General features: G+C 45.1%; 1 protein-coding gene and 1 pseudogene across 5 annotated transcripts in view; both read left to right on the top strand.

The window, feature by feature from the left end:
- Window positions 1-20645, top strand: part of Unc-115a (Uncoordinated 115a) — a 513253-nt gene that overhangs the window by 306849 nt on the left and 185759 nt on the right. The window lies entirely within an intron of this gene.
- Window positions 426-1605, top strand: LOC139054961 (tigger transposable element-derived protein 4-like; annotated as a pseudogene).

Genomic DNA, 20645 nt, shown 5'->3' with positions numbered 1-20645 from the left:
GTACAGCATATCATTGCTATTTCAGTCTGTTGCAGCCATCCATTCAGGGGACGTGTTTTCGACGCCATGACCCCTGCACTTTAGCCGCCTCAACCGAATGTGTCGAAGAAGCGTGAAAAATATTCGATCGTGACGCTAGACAAGAAGGCCGCCATCATCAGGCTTATCGAGCACGGACAGACCCAAGTCAACGTTGCGAAGGAGTTGAATATCTCCAAACAGACCTTGTATGATTACGTGAAAATCAAAGAAAAGATCTTGTCTGCAGTTCACCAGTCACACTACAAAACTACAAAAATGACTGGAAAGGACAACGTCTGAAGCTTGAAGAGGCCCTGCAGCTGTGGTTGGAAGGAGTGCTATCAAAGAACCTCCCCTATTCAGGCAACATGCTCATGCAGAAAGCCGAGATGCTAGCTTTAAAAATGGGCATTCAGGACTTCAAGTTCACCGATGGGTAGATCCGTGGGTTTAAGAAAAGGCACGAAGTGTCTTTCAAGAAAGTTTGCCGGGAAAGCAGTGCCGTGGATCAATCTACTATCATGGATTACTGGATGAGTAAGTTGAAGGCTCTGCTACAAGCGTACGCTCCTGCAGACATTTTCAATTGTGACGAGACAGGCCTATTCTTCAAAATGCTGCCGGACCGTTCACTTTCCTTTACTAATGAGGCCTGCACTGGTTGGAAGCATAGTAAAGAGAGGGTAACAGTCATGGTCGGGGCAAACGCAATTGGCACAGAGAAGCTGCCCCTTTTAGTGATAGAGAAGGCGAAAAACCCGTGTTGCTTTGAGGGTGGGAAGAGCCTCCCTGTGTGGCACAGCAGCAATACAAAGGCCTGGATTACACAAAGCTTGTTCGAAGATTACGTCTGCCATCTGGACCGGATGTTTCGAGCGCCAGAAGAGGCAAGTGGTAATAGTCACAGACAACTGCGGGGCGCACGGCGCCATAAATCATCTGCAAGCTATTAGTCTTGAATTCTTGCTGCCGAATGCAACAAGTGTGCTCCAGCCAATGGACCAAAGGGTTATTAAAGACCTCAAAGTGCACTACCGGCCACGTTAACTTGGCCGCACACTCATGTGCTTTGACAATGGGAAGACGTACTTTGTTAACCAGTTCTTGGCACTTGGCATGCTAGCGGATGCCTGGAAACCTGTTCAGCCTTCGACGATTGCAAATTGCTTTAGGCATGCTGGATTTCGCAACTCTGAGGAGCCTGTGACTGAAGAGGCAAATGGCACTGCTGAAGACATAGACACCACCAAGCAGCTGATTGGCCAACTTGTGCAGCGGTGGGATGGACCTTTCCGCTGCTGTTACTTTTCACGAGTTTGCTGCGATCAACAACAACATAGTTGCGCGCGGCACTTACGGATGACAAGATTGTGTGCAAGGTGACTGCACCGCCTCAAAGCGACTCGGACACAGGTGACACCTCTATCCGCCTGCAATCATCAATGCAAGATGTTGTTAATGCTTAAATATTAGTCTAGTGTGTATGACGAGAACATGACGCTTGCACAGATGCAAGCAGATGTCGTAACAAAAAGCAGAAATTTAAAAAAGGGGACCATCCACGACTTTTTCAGTCCAGTTTAGCTGGAATAAAGTTCGGTTTATCGGCTCACAAATTTTTCGGGCTGTTCTTTTATTTGGACTATTTTTCGGTCCTCTCCAGGTCTGGAGGGTCACAGAAGTATCACTAACAGTATTTTCCTCTCTTATTTATATGGAATGCTTCCAAAACCTCACGTGCCTTTGTTTCTCTGCATCTGCCAAAAATCTATATCTCTCGGGGCAGTGGCTCACACGTCTTGCAGCTTCTTGCAGCTGAACATGTGCAATTGCTGAAAGAATGAGGTGCACATCTTTCACAACATTGCGCAACTTGCACTGCGTGTGACCGAGCGGCAGGAACAATGCCTATACTGCAAGAAGTGTGAACCACGGTTCCTGCAAAGCTTTGAAAGCTTTTTTTAAATTATCCGGTTTTACCTGCCAAAGCCACGATCTGATTACGAGGCACGCCGTAGTGCGGGGCTCCGGAAATTTGGACCACCTGGGGCTCTTTAACGTGCACCTAAATCTAAGTACACGGGTGTTTTCACGTTTCACTCACATCGAAATGCGTAAGCTTTGAAAGCTTGTGGGGGGCAGAGAACACTACTTGCACGTCGTAATGCTCGGCAACCTTTTTCAGATTGTGCGGTAGCGTTTGGATGTTAGGTATCGCAGCTACCTTCTGCATACGCTGTGCACAAGCTTCGCACATTTCCAGCTTTGTGCACATCTTTTTGAGAAGGCCCTCTGCGACCGAAACGAGGGGGTGCTGAGGATACCCAACATTCAGCAGTCTTTCGGCTTGATGATTTCAAGTCTGCCCACACTAAGCTTGTTTAACGAGCTATTGCCACGTTGTGCATAAAGAATGCTCTTGGCAAATCTTGCCCGCACTGTATCTCAGATGCATTCAATCGTCAAGCCAAAAGACTGCTGAGTGCCGAGTATCCTCACCACCTCCTCGTTTCGGTGGCAGACAGCCTTCTCAAAAAGCTGTGCACAAAGCCGCAAACCCTTTGCGGATATATTCTGCACATTAGTGAGAGACTGTATTTTCCAACCACAGTATTCTCATGCACAAACTAGCAGAAGTATGTATTCTTACCATTGAACAGCTTTGCCTTTACCACTCCTAACCGCGCTACTCGATTTTCTAGGTTACGGTGATGGCAAAAGCACTTCAATTGCAACAATATATTTTCTCTCAGCGGCTAGGTTGGAGGGTCGGGAACCATAAGGGCAACAAATTATCCCAGAATTTCTAAAGCCGTTGAGGTTGTGCTCTTCCCCTTGAAAGACCACACTTAAATGGATAGTCTGCAGAGAAAAGCTAAAATATCTGTTGGGATTGGCATTATGTATGAAAGAAATAACTCCAAACAGCCGGGCACGACAACAAAGTTAGATTTTTGCAAATGGTCCGTAAAAATCCGTTTATACGTTTTTCGTGAATGAAAAGAGAACTGGCATTTCCTTTAATTCTTACTTGACGCAGAAAAAGTAAGGGGAAAAAAAAGCACTGGAAAGAAAGGCAAAGAGCAAGAAGTGACTTGTTGCAGCCAGGCAACAGTGGAAATGGGCGTGGTTTTCAGCCAAATCTTCTCATGAGTGGTTCGGCCATGGCTATGAACGGGAGAGAGTGGGCAATATTTTGCAAGCCGCCTGTCACTAAGTTGTGCTTTTGTCTTTGTGGGCATGCTATATTAATCTACATTTAAAAATACACGTTCGAATTTTTGCACTAGACTTCGATAGTATCATGTGATGTAATTTCACTCACTTTCAGTGGCCTGCTGTCTGACTTGTTTGAAGAGATGTTTGGAACTAACTTGCAATTGTGGTATTGTAGTCATCAGGCGCTGCATATTGTTATTTGATCACACTCGGGAATTGACGAGGCAGACAGCCCGAAGCAGGGCTGCTTCCTGTTTAGAAGCCTTTGTAAAAATTATGGCATTCGTAAATCGCAGTAAAATAAGGGCTAGAGGCTCCAAGAGATTTGAGTGTCGTCTCTCCTAACACCCGGCTGTTCTGAAAATTGCCAAGATGTTTAGTTAGGATGGGCTCTCGGCAGCAAGCAGCACGTGCTACGATGAGGTAGGTGAACCTCAGCTAGGCGGTGGCTGTCTGGTGTTGAGCGATCGGGCAGTGACAAGACCCTCTGCCTAGGTCCATAATATATTGCCACCTTCATTCTTGATGCCTTTTATGCCGCTCCCCCCCTTTCTCGTATCCATCACCCCACTCCCCTAAAGCTCTTTACACTCAACATTCACCGGGTTGTTGAATGGCCCCTGGCATTCCTATGTTTCTGTTCACCTTTTCAAGGCGGTGCGGACTGTGTGGACATTGTGGCCATTCACCCACCTGCCCGGTCACCTGTTTTGGCTGTATCTTAGCTTTCCAGGTGCTATACCCCCGTCCTTGATATATTTTGCTGTGTGCAAATCAGTGTTCTTTATGTCTTCATTTCTTATCCCCTTTTTTGCACTGTTTTCATTCTTAACATGTACGCACTAGCCCAACAGCAAGCTCTCAAGTTTATTTACATAATGAAAGTCAGAGAGACGGGAAGAAGAAAAAAAGGGGGTGGAGGAATGCTTATTATGCAATTTCTAGACAAGAGAGTTGCAATATTTTCAAAATGCTTTTCTTCAACACAGCGTGGTCGACAATTCGGTCAAGTACCAAAAACTAGAAGCTCTTCGACGACACGGCCTGCTGGAGAGCATCGATGGCCCACGTTTTATGCACCCACTCATCCCATCTTTCTCTGTGTGTAATTTTTAGCACTGATCCCCCCTCAACAGTTATGGTTAACATGATCTGGAACGGGTTAGAGGTGCGTCTTTTGTGGTGCTGCAATGTTTTGCCTGCCACAAGTGCTGGGCAACACCTTTCTCCTACATTTCTCTCTGAAAGCGGCACACTCCTTGTGCCTATTTTGCCCAAGGAATGTGTTCCTAAATATAGTGGTCCTAAGCATCGGATTCAGGGGAGGGGGATTCTACAGCTGAAACAATTTTTTTTATCTCCTCTCTGTTCATGCTTCAAGTATACTTGCAAGCAGCAAAGTTAGGCTGTGCATCTGTAATCCACAAAGAATCTCATCACTGGTGCACTGGTGACAGGCACAATGCAAGGTCTCGTCGTTCTCCAGAGAACGACAGTCATCATTCCTTCAAGAACGAAAACTGTGGGGTTGTTTCACACAGCTTATTGCATGCTTGTCAGTTTTCACCTCAGTAAAATTTTTCTCTCTCTCCGCTCCTGTAATTGCTATTGTATCTATTTATTTGTTGTTTTTCTTTTATCTACTTATTATTTATTTATTTATTTATTTATTTATTTATTTATTTATTTATTTATTTATTTATTACAAAATATGGCAGGCCAACACCATTTGGAGGGGCTACACAAAGCAGGAAAGTGCAATTCGGCACAATAAATGGCACTTCGAGATTTCCATGAATAAAACAAACACACACGTACACACAAATACACACATGTGCGCACCATTCGTTCGCTCAAACAAATACTGTTCTAGAGCTTTAACAAAACTAGCGGACTGGAAAGACAGTTCCAGTCAGAAACGATCCATGGGAAAAAACTGTAAAAATTTATTCTAGCAGATGACTTCCTGTGTGGCTTGTTCATCCAGATGATAGCTGATGCAGTATGTTTAGTTTGTGTTAAAAGGTTATGCATGAACAACAAACGGGCCATTTTCCGGTGTACTTGAAGTAATGAAATGTGATTGGTTTTCGTTAGTGTCATTGGTGAATCTAACCTTCTGTATTTGTTGTAAATGAAGCTAATCGCTTACCTTTGCACCATCTCAAGCTGGTATATGGTGGTAAAACAAATATGGCGGCTTGCAGAGTAAGCGGAATGCTCTAAACGTGATTTTTCTTCTCATGAGTACATTACATGCATTGAAACAGTTTTTTCCGTATCAGTAATAAATAATATTGTTAATATTGGCAAGTTAGCGGCAATAACATAGTCATGTCCACTTTGAGGGGACGGAAACAGATGGGTGCGCTTAGCTGCCAGTGACGTAAACACAAGGCGGGCATGCTGCAGAAACTGCGGCATTTGTCTTCACTATTATCCTAATACGGCACATTTCCGCTAAGGGTAGGCAAATATCTTAGCTGTTTTACAAGCGTCGGCGTATGAATAGGGTACACTTCTGCCGTATCAGTCTAAACGTGGCTACTATCGTTGCCGCTCGCGATTTGTTGCGTGCCCGCGAGTGCAGACGAGAAGAATCGAAAAGCACCTTTTTTGTTGTTGTTGACCACAACCATTATAAAGACTACAAATAATAAAGCCGAGGCAAGTTTGGTTGTAGCTTTCTTTTTTTTTCTTTTTTTTATTGCTTTTTTACATGGAAGTGCGGAAAGTGATCAAAGAAATGAAATAGGGCATCTGCTAACAATGTTCGGTGCATGCAGGCCGCTTGGTATGTCTTGAATAATCGTTTGCGTAGCATTCGACAGCATTCGACAGATGGTAAGCGCAATCATCATTAGCTAGACTTGGCACATGACATATCGCTGCGCCAAGTTCAGGGTGCAATCATTACGTGGCAAAGATAAAAGAAATTGAATTTTGACGACAAAATTCAGGGGTATGATCATTACGTGAGTGCGATTATTATGTAAGTAAATACGGTACATCACCAGGATCTTCAATTGAAATTCTAGCTGTGGTTGCCTGCTCCATAAGGAACATGCTTTGAGAATACAAGTTAAAATTTTGCGCTATGATTGTGGAGTCGGTTACAACATTATTATGGATTCGAATTTTGGTCAAGTGATCAGTCTTGCGACCTAGAAAATTCCAAAATTTTGGGGGGTCACTTCTGATAAAGTCGAGGAGCATCGTGTTAAAATAATGCGACTTTGCTAATTTAAACTTTGAGCTTAGTTCCTCTTTTTTTTCTTTCTACATCTTGCGTTTCATTTGAATAATTCCGCAACTTATCCAAGGATTACGGCGATTAATACGAATCTTTCTAAAGGAAACAAAACGTTGAATACTGTATTGCACTGTATCCTTAAATTGCTTGAAGGTTGCAATGTGGGCTTGTTGGTGATGCATCTTGAATAGGTGTACAGTAGCATGATTAAAAGACAGGACACAAGAAGACACACAGGGGCACTTAGAGTGCTACAGTTTGTAAGCGCTGTGTGCTTCCCTCTGTGTCTTTTGTCCTTTCTTTTAATCGTGCTACCGTACACCTGTTCTTAAAGTGCTGCCATAAAGTGTCAAGGTTATTGCTGCAAGGGATTTTTAAATGTGATTGTAAAGAGTTGATAATTGCGTTATCGGCAGCATGTACATAGTCTTGATCATTTTAATTGGTCACATCACGGAACCAACTGGCAAAGCAAAACTGAAGAACAGATGCTGGTCCAAGATTCTACTTTCAACACTATGCACTCCATCAAAAAAAGTCAGTTTCGCCTGAAAGGTGAAGCATTCATTGTGATAGCAAATTAGAGGACAGCTGCTAGCTATACGAAGTAAAGATAGTTGTTTGATCGGCTATATAAAGTTGTAAACATAGGCATACTAACTAAATTAACAAGTATGGTGTCACGCGAACACAAGCAAACATGAACACATCTCGCTTGATGACGACCAGAACTTGCTGTCAATACGCTGGAGCGAGGAAGCGCAGCAGCTGTAGGGAGCTAATTGACCTTCGTTCTGTGTCTCGAATCAACACGAACTAACCTGTGAAACATAGCGCATAGCAAACTCTGTCCCCATCACAGATGGCTTTCAAGATACAGCTGACGGGTGGGCGTGCGCGCCCGCCCGGAGTGAAAGATAAAAATGTGAAACAACATGCAGTTACGAGCAGAAAAGCTTTCATGCTGATCAATTTGTTCAAGCAGTGTTTTGTCGACTACTCTCTTTGCAATCGCAACACCTCCACCACGTGAGCCTCAATCTCGTCTGTATGTGACATAGTCTGGTGGCACCATTTCTTCCTCAAAAATACCACTGTGTAACCATGTAACCATGTCTCGGTAATCACCAGTAGGTGAGGATCGTAAGAAAGAGCAGGACTTCAAGGCTATCATTTTGTTTACAATGCTTCTAGCGTTCAAGGCTAGCACACGTAACTGGCACATATCTGGCGGAGGTGTCATCTTGCCGTCAAGAGAACGTCTAGCGTTACTTTTAGCTTATGCATAGCTTGATTCTGAGTGCCGTAAGCATAGAAAGAAGACCTCAGTGATTCTGAATCGGTGGCTTGTCAAGTACCAGAAGCACAAGTGCTTTACCTTCGTAAAGAACCTGCATTTTTTTCCTTGTCGAGAAGCTTTTGCCACATTACTTACAGAGTTGTGCTCAATACCAAGTGAAACGGCATCAGGTACTTTATACCTTTGAGATTTCTTTTCGTCCCACGCGAACCCTCTTTTTTGGTGACTAATTTGTCATACATTAGGTATCCTATATCCTCGGGCTCCTTATCTTTAGTAGTAGCCCCGAGCAGCTTTCTAATTTTTCTCAGCCTAGGCGAGAAGTCTTCCGAAATGGACATTTGAGTTCCCTTCAAATTCAAAACATCCATGAGAACTCTCGCCTTTTCAGTGAAATAAAAAAAACCTCATAATCACGAGGTGCTCTTTAGCTTCCGCTTTTTTTCCCAAGCATTGTAGTCTCTCTAGGCTCTCAACTTTTATGTCGTTTGTGTTGCAAAATTTCCCTTCGAACATACCCCTTAAGGGGGGATGCGGCCTTTGAAAACCTTGAAAACCGAAAAATTGCGAAAAAGTTTATTTTTGGGAAACCACATATTCGGGCAGTATGTTTTATAAACTGCCATTTCTGTAAATATCGACGTGTAATTCATCGCGAAACTATTTGAAATAAAGTTTATAACGAGTCGCGGCAGCCTTCGAGCGGCGAGCGAGCACTCAAAATACCTCTACTTGGTGCGAACGCCAGTTCTCCACCCTTCCCCCATGAGCGCCGTCATTTTGGTGTTGTTTTGTTCGTGCATTCTTGTGCTTTTTTTCCCCCCACCACCTGCGGCGGCAGCGCAGGAGAGGCGTAAATCGCTTTTGATTGGAGGGCTTGCAAGAGCTTTCAAGTTTCCCGTGGCTGAGACGCGAAGCTGTGATTGGGCGAAGCGCGCATTCCTCAAGGACGCGGAGGAGCCCTCGACTCCCATTGGCTGCTGCGTGCGATGACTTAGTGGTCTCGTGCATAATGCGTCCGGCTGTCATCTGCTTAGGCTCTTCCATCGCCGGTGCCCTTTGTGTGTTCCGCTTGCCATCGTCTATCTTTGCAGCCGTTCGCATATTCTCCAAGTTTCTACCATCCTTACGCGAGGATTTTCAACAGTCTTTATGAGAGCGTTGTTGCGTTTAGCCTGCCGATTGTTCTGCGGTGGGCCACGATGCGCCCTCTGAAGCTCACCCACATGGCGAAACTCGCCGCTCGCTCGCGCGCCGACAATGATCGCACCGATGGTTCCTGTGAGGCAGCTTCTGCTTCATCTACGCAAGAGCATGGTTGCCTCGATGCTTCTAGCAACGTGACTCCTGCTCCACCGGCGCAAGAATTTGTTGTGACAAGTGCGCCTGGTGTCTTGTGTTCATTGACAGCGGCTTCCACATCCTCTTTGTAATCTGCTTCGGACAGTGAGATCGCGTTGTACACTGTGCACTTGAAAACACGTTTCCTGTTGTGTGAGAAGAAAGAGGCGGCGGATAAAAAACGTGCTGCTGTGCAACAAGGACTTGGCGCTATTTCAGCGATGGAGGAAAAGTTTCAAGCAATGGAGCGCGATCCTGAAGCTGCCACCGCTACAAGTAAAGGTGAAAAATTTCCCCTTGTGCAAATGGATGCCTTAGGCAACCTGCTATCCGGGACCTCGTGCCAGTAGTGCTTTGCGACTAGGATGAAGGTTCAAGGAGGCACCCAAGTTGGACTTGCAACAAAGCTTTGCAACAAAGCTTTCCAACAACAAGTTGGACTTGCAACAAACTGCTATGTTTATATTGTGGAGTAGTTGCAAGCTCGTGGAGTTCTGCTCGTCAGGATGACTCAATGGCCTCTGATGCGAATATATGAGCCATTGTGGCAACAAAACAGATAGGGAAGGGACACAGCCCTCAATGACTTTTGGGCAGCAATGAACGTTTCCTATTGTGCCCTGCATCATAAGACTTTTCAGAAGCACTTGAAGAAATTCAGGGAACTGCAGACACAGTGCATAGACAAGTTCTATGCAGAATCTGCTTCTGCTGTGAAGACCACCTACAAGGAAATGGATCCATATTTCAGCATGGATATTACAGTAAACGTTGATGGAACATGGCACAAGTGTGGCCACACGTCCCATATTGGAGTAGGTGCAATAATTGAATATCATACAGGCCTCATCTTGAATGCCATTGTTTTATCAAACCAGTGCTTTGGTTGCCAAGTAGGACCGAAGCCTGGAGACCCAGGCTACGCAAGCTGGCAGGAGGATCATTGCCAGAAAAACACTCTAAGTCTGGGAGGATGGAGGTTAAGGCAGCTGTTATCCTTTTCTCACGTTCGATGCCAAAGCACAACCTCCGTTACACAACGCTCATGTCTGACAGAGATAGTGCCACGTTCTCTGCCCTTGTGCGAGAGAATGTTTATGGACCGGTCCCCTTTTCAAAAGAGGAATGCCTGAACCATGTCCAGAAGAGACTGGGGACAGCACTACGCAACCTTGTGCAGAAAAGTGACAAGGCTTTAGTAGGGAAGGGCAGGCTGACAAAGGCCCTCATCGACATGTTGATCAACTATTATGGCTGGGCCCTACGGAACAATTCCAATGATGTGGCTGCAATGAAGCATGCAGTGATGGCATCGTACCACCACGTGACATCGACGGATGAGGATCCTCACCAAGACTTGTGCCCTGAGGGTGCAGACTCGTGGTGTCATCATAACACCAGCAAGAGCGATGGTGTGCCACCTCCGAAGCATTGGTACAATCTTCCAGGCTATGTTGGAGAAGCACTGCTACCTGTTTATGAGTGCCTCTCACAGGCTTCTCATCTGCAATGCTACCTGGGGGAAAAAACGCAGAAGGCATCGGAATCATTTCACTCCGTGCTGTGGTCATTGATGCCCAGAGAGCGGCATGCGTCGCTGATTGCTGTGGAGACAGCACTGCATGAGGCAGTTTTAAGATATAATGCTGGCTGCAACAGGGCCACCCAAGAGCGATGTTCATCAGTGGGGCTAACACCTGGCCCCCTGGCCATTCTACGGGCAGCTGAGAAAGATTATCTACGCTTGAAAAAGTCCAAAAAGCAATCGCAAGGGAAGGTGGAAAGGCAGCAAAAGAAGAGTGTGCCTAAGGACATCTCCAATTATGCTGCAGGGTCATTTTAGACCAATATATGTGCTCAGAACTTTCAAAGCTCATTTTCTCAAAATGACTTTTTTGGCTGGTGAGGCTGTTTGTTCCAGCCATATCTCTCTAACTGCTCATCAGATTTCCAGAAGTCTTTTTTTTTAATTGTGTATCTGAATAAATTTCTGAAGGTAAGACAAGCCATCTTTAACATATATATATATATATATATATATTGTCAGTGATTTGTAATATTTAATCAAAATTTCATTGTTAAAATCTTAATGCGGTGGTTTGCTAAAATAAAATTCGGTGGTCTGCTAAAATTTTTCACGAAGGAAATTTAGAAAAAGGGCTCCGTCTTGCCCTGAGGTATCCATCTGGGAATCATCATAGTGAATTTCACAGTTGCAGCACCTTTTCGAAATTCTCCAGGCCTGGAATGAGAAAAACCATGTGCACCATTCTGACATATTGCTGTAACTCAAGAACCAGTGAACGTAACTGCATGAAATTTTGTAGTTCTACTGATGCTTTTGCTGTGAGTCTATCCTGAAAATTTCGTTAAGATATCTCTATAAATAAAAAACGGTATGTGTAGGTAGCCTCCCCCTTTATAGGGAAGCTGAAAGCTTTTCCCGAAAAAATGAGTGAAGAGCAGTACGCCGTGGTTTTCACCCCTCTGAATTCGAATATCGCGTCGAAATTGAGTGAAAGATAGCGCAAAACTTTTTTATTTCGACGAAAAGTGCAGGAGCAGACACGGCCAGCTCGCGCGCCTCGTTTACGCCTGTGATTGGTCGGGCGCCTCGTGATGTCAACAATGGTGTTCGTCCGGACCGACTGCTGCTGCTACACACGAAGCACGGTGCAAAGTAGTTTGGTGGTGTTTTGCTGAGACGGTCATAGAAATTTTCGAGAGCTTGCGTTTCTCTGAGGAGTTCGGCGTTAAGTCCAAACTCTACGGGAGCGATTTTGCGCGCGAGTGACGGGTGACGGCGTCGAGCGACAAACGGGCCGTCACTTGAACAAATTGCTCGGTGTTGTCGCTCGATCGCTTGTTTCTAGAAATCTAGAACTCGTCGCTCGTCGCCTGGAAATGCTATGAGCGACTAGCCAATTGTGCGAAGCCAAAACTGGATGTACATAACTCAAATACTACTGTTTGTTGCACAGAACGAGCAAACTATTGAATTTTACACGTGCAAGAATAAGAACCTTGTGCAAGACCTTCAGAAATATTTTGTGCTCCTTCTTCAGTAAAATACATCAACTTAAATTGATAAAGCATGCGTCGCGCTCGGCGTGTATATTGCTGCCCTCATACCGGGAAGTCGTTGCTCGCGTGGCGTTCGGCTTGCAGACGACGAGTGAACGCGACAGTCATCGCCTCGCTTGTAGCGCTGTCGCTGTCGCGTGCAAGATCACTTGTAAGGGGTTTATACTTGTACATACTACACGTACGTACATACTTGTACATACTACGTGTACGAGCCGATTGCGAAGAGCCGGCCTCTCCAAGAAGCAAAATATGCTGGTGCAAGCACTGCTTTCCACGCGAACGAAGGCGAAGTGTTAGCATCTCCTTGGGTTGGAAATGTTCTTTTGCGAGTGTTTTTTGCTAAGCTGCATTCAGCGTTCCAGTCAGTATGTTTCCGGGCAAACAACTGTAGTGTTATGTTCCTGCATGCCTCCTGGTAGAACGTAAACGGTGATGCGATCTTCAGCATTTGTGCGCTGCCCCAAAGCTGTTGGCAATCTGCACAGATGGTTTAAACGCGGGAAAAGTTTACCGGCTGTTGTAGACTTGTAGTATAGAACCTTCATCAGCGCACCATCCGCACGCTACTCGTAACCGGCGAATTTCGTTGGCTACGTGAGATAGTCTGTTTCTTAGGTGTGCGAGAGAAGGGGGAGCGCAGCGTCTTAACGTAAGCAGGCTTTCCAACACAAGCAAACTTTACACTTGCACTGCGTTATGGTAGCTGCATGCAGGCTGTTTCACAACACACGTGCGAATAGAAAATTCGCGGCGCTTGGCGATGAAACCTGCGTCTAGGGTGGGCGATAAACATGCACCTTCCGTTCAGCGTGCTAACACAAAGGAGAACCCAAAGCACGCATTATTGATAAACTCCGGTAGTAATTGTCACGGAAGTGGTTAGAGCACAACACTGTAGTTCTTGAGCACTTGAAGTTGTTTCGCTTCACAGCAGCCTCCCACTTGGCTGAAAGCTTCTTGTCTTGGAGGAACTAATGGAACATCGGAACATCGTCGCGGCCGCTGGTGTTCGTGCAAGCGTAGGCTGCACAGAACGCTTGCATGATCGGCCTACAAGTTCAATTGATGCTGCGCACGTCAACTACCACTCCTATATACACGCAAATAAACGAATGTAGGGTCGAGCAAAGCAGATTAGGACGGCACACACGCAGAAATAAGCCCGGTCAGGCACGGTCGCGGAGACTGAAGGAGCGGAACACCAGTGTTGACGTCAATAAGCCGCGGTTTCCGGTCTCCGCTCGCATCGTCGGTGTCAGCAGCAGCGCGCGGCGCTCGACGGGGGGTGAAGCTACAGCGCAATTTTAACCGACGATTGCGTCGCTCCTAAGTGAAAAATCCCCCCCCCCCCCCCCCCAAATTTTACCTTCATGGTTTATAAGGTTCCCGCATCCGTATATGAGCGTCTTATTGAATTCGACAGACTCTTCAGCTTCCCTTTAAGACTTTACCGTCTCTGCTTCAGACTCCTGAATACCATAAACGAGCAGATTGTTTCGTCAAGAAAAATTTTCATTGTAGTCCGCTTTTGTCCTTAGTGAAAGAATCTTTAAGCAATTGCTCGCAGGCTTCACTCTATCCTTCCAGCTATTCGCGAGAGCACTTCCAGTTTACCTTCAATGAAGCCAGTCTCTCATTTGTTGTGGAAATCTGCAAGTCTAGCTTAACTTTGATAAACTTTAGTTCACATGAAGAAGCCTTTTGATTTTCAAGAATTTGTTCGTGTTACTCTGCTATCCCTGGGCCCTGATTAAGCTCAATGTCTCCGCTTAACAATTCCGCAAGTAGACAAGATGAGTCAAAGCATTCTGTACAATATTCAAGCAAGATGCCTGGGCAAGGCAGCACAACGAAACAAAGGGAATCTCTTTTAAATTCACAGGAATTGTGATATCTACTAACTTGCACGAAAAAGACTGAACAGGTTTAGCCACTACTGCATCCCATGGGTGCTGCCTTGCCCACTGGCGAAGACATCTTGATGGGTGGTTTCCGAAGGATTTGATGATGTTGATGTTACTTGGGATAGCCAGCGCGAATGCTGAAAAAGTTCAAAGCAAGAGCGATCGGTGTTGTTGCGAATCCCGGTGTTGGCAGGAAAGAGCGTCACTGGCACATGGTGATGTCGTTCATTCCGAGATGCAGCACATTCACTGTTAATGGGTTGCAAAAAAACAGGCTCCATGCACGAGGCAAAGACCTGCATGAAAAAGACACTGGTTTAGCTGCAACTGCATTCCACAGGTGCTTCCTTGCCCATTGACAAGCAAGGCAGCCTGTCATAGGGATACCTGCATACTGCTCCCCCTTGGGGGAGCAGTGATTTAGATGAACTTGTGTGTTCACGTTGCTCTTTGAAAATGCCTCAACACCGGCCATGAGCAAAGCTCAGGCCCCCAAAAATTTCTGGAATCTTACTAGATACATTAGCCCATCTGCTTGTGCCTCCTGATTTATATAGGCTCCTAATTGTCTGCTCACCCTATTCATGCCCACTAGCCAGTGTATCCCCTGCATGGAAGTATGTATGCATATCCCCTGAATGTCTAAGTAAATTGCACTAATATTTTGTAAACACTGTAATTATTGTAAATAGGCCCTCTGTATGTTTTTGCCCCACTCAGTGCTTTCTCCAATTCTTTGCCTCTTCATTGCACCAATCCCTTTTCTGGCCAATGCTCAGGTGTCTGCCAGCGTAATTCTCTTCCTTCCAATAAATGTAGTTGCTTTTTGCACAATCTGTGGAGCGGATGCATGGTTTACTTTTGCCTGTTTGTTCATGGCATGACAACGAAGGTGTTTTGTGCACGTGCATGGAAGAGTGGATTGCCCCCATGACGACCCCTCTCTAAGGTCCACAATTAGCCCTAGACGGCTTTCACATTCAACCTTTCCCTTTCATTCATGTCGCTGTTTCTGAGCCCGCCTCTTGAAACTTTGTTCCCTTAAGAAAAGGGTGAGGAAGGGGGGCTTGACCCCTCCCCTCAATCATCATCCCCTGGAAACACTCCACTGTTCCCAGGGTATGGTCTACTCGGCAACTCCTATGGCGAATTCCATTGAGAGAACAAGAGCAGAGCGCGGCGCTGAGTCGGGTGGCAGCGCAGTGAGAGCCGGAACACTTGACCCGCCACTGGAATGCAGTGCACATCCGAAGAGCAGGTTGGAGGTTGGAGGGGGATGTGGGGATGTGTGAGGACAAATGTACCATGTGACACAAGCACTCGACGTCCCAACATTCTCTGTGGGACAGCAGCAAACACTTCTAACCGTGTTGTGATCGTTGGGCGTTCACCGGTTTGCGTCAGCGTACAACATCCATTTGTGCAACGCCGATGCATCCCGCAATGTTTCCGCCTGCGAAAATTACCTGAAATTGGGGATTCTGAAGTTCAATGCATCCTGCATTCAGGGCAGTTCAGCTGCCAAGAGGTCCACCACTGGCCATGTGATGCGGAAATTTATTTTGAGCTAGAAAGAAGAAGCAGGCACTTTTAACGATCTCACTATCCTTGGAAGCTGAACAGTGCCCCTCCTTGTCGGAGTAGGAAGAGACAGTCTTTGCAATGTGCGAGTCCCCTTTCTGTCTTTGCTTCGGCAATGAAAATAGCTGTCGAGACATCGCTGCATACATTTCGTAGTCGTCATCATTGCTACTACTGTCGTTCTGAGGTTGAGCTTCAGCAGCTTTCGCTGCTGTCACCATCGAGCGTTGCAAGCACTTCAGCAAGGTGAAGACGCTTTGCTGCTGCTGTGCCCCGCGCATCCGACAAGAAGCAAGGTGGACTAGAAATACCAGTATCTGTGTCTGAATCGTTCATTGAGGAGCTCGTTCATATCAACAGCGTCAAAGTAACTGGGGCCAAAACAGCGGCTGCGCTTGGCTGTCGCCATTGCCATTGCCACCGCGCTCGCCGGCTGAAGCAAACTAAATAGAAATGAGGAGGATATGGCGCCTTGAATCACGTGACTTTCTCCATACTCCGCTTTTCAGGCGAGAGCACCGCAAACTGCTCCCGGCTGCTCTCAGTGCAGTGAAACTGCTCTTGTTCTACCACTGGATGATGTCGCTCCCACTCCTGTTTGACCACTGAAACACGCCGTGCCTGGAAAGAGCACTTTCAGCGTGCTTTGGAGTGCTCCTGTTCTCCCAATGGAATTCACCTCTAGAAAGTGGTCGGCTGGTAATCCAGAGCTATTATTGCTCCAGAGAATAAAGTTGCGGTTTCAGGGAGTAGTTTATTTATTTATTTATTTATGATACCCTCAGGGCCAAAGGCATTACAGAGGGGAGTGGTGTTAATATACAAGCAAAACGTACAAGAAAAATACAATATTCGCTCATTATACAATGTTAGCTATATCATTGGAAAAATTACGTAAAATATTATCACAATAACATGAAAAAACAACATTACAAATACCTTGTTTATACATTGTTGGCTAGAAGATTTCGGAAGTGATGGTTATCAGTGATAGATACAGCATCAGAAGGAAGGTGATTCCAATCGCGACTAGTCCTGGGCAAAAAGGAGTGTAAGAAATGCTTAGTGTTGCAAATGTCAATACCAACTTTGTGGCTGTGATCGATGCGATGGGATCGGTAATGAGGCCTAGAGATAAATTGGTCACGCAAAACAGGATGATAGTACAACTTATGAAAAAGAGTTAGTCTGGAAATTTGGCGGCGCGCAGACAGGGATGGGAGAGCAAGATTAGACTTCATGGCAGTAATACTAGCAGTTCTATTATAGTTGCACAAAATAAACCTAACGGAGTTATTTTGAACAAGTTCTAGTGCCGTTACAAGCTTATCCTGACTTGGATCCCATATCGAGCTAGCGTATTCCAGCTTGGAACGTATTAGTGTTTTATACAGCAATAGTTTAAGTGACGATGGCGCTCTAAGAAAGTTACGACGTAGGTAACCTAACATGCGGTTTGCGTTGCTAACTATATGTTCAATATGAATGTTCCAGGTTAAATTAGTGGTAATGTGAATGCCAAGGTATTTGTACGAGATGACTGATTCTAATTGAACATTGTTAAGGTAAAAAGGAGATATGGAGGTCTTAGTGCGGGAAATGTGCATTGTTTTACATTTGCTAGTGTTAAGTTCCATGAGCCACGTTTTGGACCAAGTAGCAACCGCATCTAGATCGGACTGTAAGTGGGTAGTGTCATTAACAGTTCTTATTTCGCGAAAGATAACACAGTCGTCAGCAAATAAAAGGACGTTAGATTTTAAGAGAGGCGCCAAGTCATTGATATAGATAAGAAACAAAAGCGGTCCAAGAACCGATCCCTGCGGAACGCCTGAAGAAACGTGACTAAAAGCAGAGCTGCACTGATTCGCGACAACAAACTGTGAACGATGTGTAAGAAAAAATTCAATCCATTTTAACAAATCAGTGTCTAAATTTAGTTGATTTAGTTTATGAAGCAGTAATCTATGTGAGACCTTGTCAAACGCTTTTGAAAAATCTATAAGAATAAGCAAACGGCATGAGATGATCGATCTAAGATTTGGTGCAACGCGTGAGTAAAGCACATAAGTTGCGTTTCACATGAATATGTTTTGCGAAAGCCGTGTTGAGCCGCGCTAAAAAATGAGTTTGATTCCAGAAAGTTAACCAAGTTAGTGTAGATTACGTGTTCTAGTATTTTACAACAGTTACTGGTGAGAGAAATGGGGCGATAATTACAAGGAAAGTTTTTATTGCCTGATTTGAAGATTGGAATCACCTTTCCTATTTTCCATTTTTCGGGGAGCGTACCCGTGTCCAAGGATTGTTGGAATATTTTTGTTAATATAATAGAGCAGTAGGTACTCGTGTTTTTCAAAAATTTGGTGTTAATACCGTCGAAGCCGGGAGAGGACGAGTTGTTTAACCCGTAGATAAGCTTAGCGACACCAGATACGTCGATTCGTACTGGAGGCATAGCTACGTAGTTGAACGCTTGTGTCAGAGGTAATTCATTTGAAGAAGCAGAGGAAAAATTCTGTACAAATGTTTGATTAAGAAGGGTCGCACAAAGATTGTTGGGTACGGGTTCATCAGAAGAATCATGTAAGGTGATAGTGTCGTGTGGTGGAGGGTTAATGGTGCGCCAAAATTTCTTTACGTTAGAGGCTAGCATCGACGGAAGCACAGTAGATAAATAGTTTTCTCTGGCGTCTCTAATGGCTGCAAGATAAGCGTCAGATGCAGCCTTGTGCGCATCCCAACGTAAATTAGAAGGTGAGAGCCTGGCTGCGCGATAAAGACGTTTTTTCTTGTTGGATAACCGTTTTAAATGAACGTTATACCATGGTGCCTGCGAATGGGTGGTGATGACTCGCTTTGGAATGTATTTTTTTATTAGTTCGTGCGCTTTAGTTTCGAATGCGTCCCAATTAGCGTGCACTGAGTTATTGTCGAAGTTATGCAAGAAGATGTCTATGAATGCATGGAGTTCAGTATTGATTGCGTCAAAGTTTGCTCTGTTGTAGTCAAAAATAGTTTTGCGTTGTTTTGAGCGTTTTGGCGCGGTTGTTTCGATGTGAAAGTTTAGCAGTAGGTGGTCACTAATTCCAGGATAGCAAGTAACATCAGAGAGAAGATCAGGGGTAGTTGTTAGAATTAAGTCAAGTGTGTGGGGTGCAGTAGCGGATAATCTGGTTGGTTCAGAAACAGTTTGGGTTAACGAAAATGCAGAACATATATCCAAAAATTCTTGTGATTCGGTTGAGTACGGAGTTAAAGTAGGAGGGTTCGTATTCCATATTATATTAGGGAAGTTGAAATCCCCTAAAAGTATGACGGGTGACGTGGGAAACCGAGTGTAAATCGTATTAAGGACGTCATGCAGTTCATTTAAAAAGGAGGAAGCGGAAGAAGGGGGTCTATAGCACACGCCAAAAATGAGTTTACGATGGTCAATTATTACTGATGCCCAGACGATTTCGAGGTATGTGCTAACTGATATGCTCGATGAAGGAATATCATTTAAAATCGCAAGTAGTACGCCCCCACCTCGAGACGTAGTGCGGTCGCATCGGTATATGTTAAAATGTGAGGCTTCATGAAAGATTTCACAATCTTGTACGTCAGGAAAGAGCCAAGTTTCCGTTAGAGCAACAATGTGCGCAGAGCAGGAATCTATCGCCGATGACAACGAATCATGTTTGTTGACGACGCTGCGTGCATTGGTGTACATGATTGACAGTTGTGCGAATGGCCGTCCATCACCCCTCTCGCCTTCCTAGGGCTTAGCATTTGCAGTGTTAGTGACGGGCTCATGCCGCTCAGTGCGTTCATTGGTTTTAATTTCTTCGATGCTATCCGTTAATGTGTTGTAAGTGTAGCGTTTCTTATTAACAGTGACCTTATTGTAGCTGAGTAGAAAGGATGGGGAACCAGGAAGGTTTTTGGCGAATTCGGTTAGTTTTTTTCGTGTGACACGGGTGGCGGGCGAGAAATCTTCAGATACTGTTACATTTTTTGATTTCAACAGCTTGCGTGCGGAAAGTAGCTGTTCCTTGGTTTTGAAGTTCACAAGCTTCACAATAACGGGACGGCATTTGTTCGGTGATAGAGTGCCCAGACGATGCGCACGTTCAATTGAACCAGCTGGAAATGAATCTACGACTTTACTTAGTACTTCAATTAATTTTGTTTCCGTTTCTTGCCATGTTTCCTTCGCATCAGGCAAACCATAAAATATTAGGTTATTTCTTCGTGACCGATCTTCCATTTCGTCAACACGTGACTGCAAGAGGTTGTTCTGTACAGCCAACAAGTCAGCAGTTGACTGTATATGTGTAATTTGTGCACCAAGGTCGTCTATTGTACAGGATTTCTTTTCCAGGGCGTCAAGTCTCGTTTGGATATCGGATACTTTCGCTTCAATATTTTTTTGTCCAGATTTAATGCTTTTTATGTCGGCTGCTAGTTCGGCTTGGAATTTTGTGCTCTGTAATGAACGTGTGTGAACATCCTTTAGCAAACGAAAAAGGGCACCCATTTGTTCAGCGGGGTTGTCTGGTAAGGATTCGATATCAAGAATTGCATCTGCTCTAGTTGTGGGCCCAGGGTTAGATTCAATATCCCCGCAGCACAATAACAGTAACGCCATAGAAAAGCACTCCGACAAGGTTTCGCGCAAGACGTGTGGGCATGGGAACAGCAACAAACAACGATTGTCGCTTTTTTTCGCATACAGGGAAAAGTAGGTACACACCTGCATGGCGAAAGTTTGACGATTAGGAGCGGTGCCGAAGGCGCTGCTCCCATGCCCACTGAAGGAAACGCTGGCGAGCCGGCTGCTTAAATCGTCCCCGGTGATTGATGCAGTTGTCCATTGCGCTGTTGGGCAGTAGACGAGTTGTACAATTGCAGGTCCATCATAGTCAACTGCGCAGCAGGTCGACGCAGCTGACAT

This window comes from Dermacentor albipictus, chromosome 1, assembly GCF_038994185.2.
Source record: "Dermacentor albipictus isolate Rhodes 1998 colony chromosome 1, USDA_Dalb.pri_finalv2, whole genome shotgun sequence".
Lineage (NCBI taxonomy): Eukaryota > Metazoa > Arthropoda > Arachnida > Ixodida > Ixodidae > Dermacentor > Dermacentor albipictus.
The sequence above is the reverse complement of the archived record's forward strand: the minus strand, read 5'-3'. Positions and strand labels throughout refer to the sequence as shown.